Raw genomic sequence first — 1,893 nt, forward strand, 5'->3', positions numbered from 1 at the left:
ACCGACTTTATGTTTTTCATAACACACAAATAATTAGGAAAATACGCGGCAGGTGGATTATTAATTTTAATCATTTAAATCTATTTTTCTAGAAAATTAATATTAAATATTATATAGTACGTATAAAATATCATTCTCCATATTGTCATACGATATTAAAATTTTTTTTTTTTTAACAAATTAGTATGTACTTCTTTTCTTTATTGAGATTTTAACTATTAAATACATATATGTACTTAAAAGAAAAAGAGCTGAATATGTAAATTGCAAAATAAAAATTATTGCTTTAAACTACTAGTACTATGAAACAAATTTCTATATTACTTAGCTATGTTTTGAAAAGCATTTCCTTCAAGTCTCTAATCCTAATTTAAATATTTGATATTTTTATAGGACCTATTGGCTATTAAAGGAAACCATAAATAAATTATTTTAACGGTGAATTGCCAGTAGACACAAAAATGTAAATAGCATGTCCATACCCTATAGTGATATTATATTTAAAAATTAAGGTTATTTTTGTGGTACTTTCAATGAAAATAAGTGTACTTTTTATGATGGTGTTACTCTTATAATATATTTTATAAACATACTTGATCGACAACTCTTTAATATTACAGTGTAATAAAATACCACAACTCTACAGTTTGCTAATAATAAATAAAATACATTTTATGACATATGGACAACAAATTAAGTGCAGTGGCTAAAGTGTAAAACGTTTAGTGAAGTTATCATATCATAATACATTACGTATATTGATGTTTTATGTGATTAAATGACAAGCAGTAGTTTGTCAAGTATTCGGGTTGTTAGAATTTCTATAGACAGTTTTTACTCAATTGAAACACAAAACACTACATAATCATATATTGGGCCACTACTTAACAATACAACAACCTAATCAGTAATTACCACTATGTACAAACATTCACCAGGCGTAAATTTGGTCTGCACCACCTCAATTCATATTTTAGTATCAATAAAATAACTTACATAATTATTCACTAGGCATTACATACTTACCTACGTAGTACATTCACAGATATCTAGATACTATCATTGCTGTTGTTATTTAAACAATATACGATTTAATTATTTAAACCATCAACTTTAAATTTCATTTTTCCTTTGATTTTTTTTTTCTTAATTTCAAATAGTTTTAATAATATATATTGATTTTTGTTTGTCTAATTATATTTACATAATACTTATTGTGCGCACAAATATCACAGCTATTTAATTTAGTAAAGAATATATTATTGTCTAATTACCATTTTGAATACTTAATTAATGATTTCAAAATCGTATACCTACCTATTATAATGTAATATATATTAACAATACCTATAAACATATAATATATTTTATTATTTTAATATTAATAATATATACAACTAAGCATGCATTTATAAATTATAATACGAATCTTAAGGTTCTATTTAAAAATAAAATAAGTAAATTACAGCTTTTGTAAACAATATAGGTATAACTTAAATTATGAAATTAATTAATTCTTAATTTAATGTTATTTAATATAACGTTGTCTTGGTATACCTACATTATCCACTTACCTAAAATTTAGTTAAAATATTACAACTAATATTTTAATACGTATAGTATAATATTAAGTAATTATACAAATTATTTACAATCATGTATTAATAATAAAGGTATTAGGTATGATAACAAATAAATAAATACGACTTACGAGTATGAAAACAATATCATGTTATTTGTATGTCTACTCGATAGCTAAATAAATAAATATATAAGAATTTAAATAATTATTAAACAATACATATTTATACAAATTCAATAAAAAAAATTAAACAAATTAAATTAAATTATATTTTTAAATTAAGTATAGTAGTTATACTAAAAATGTGTAAC

This window comes from Melanaphis sacchari, unplaced genomic scaffold (genome assembly GCF_002803265.2).
Source record: "Melanaphis sacchari strain LSU unplaced genomic scaffold, SCAv2.0 Contig0_pilon_pilon, whole genome shotgun sequence".
NCBI classification, from domain to species: Eukaryota; Metazoa; Arthropoda; class Insecta; order Hemiptera; family Aphididae; genus Melanaphis; species Melanaphis sacchari.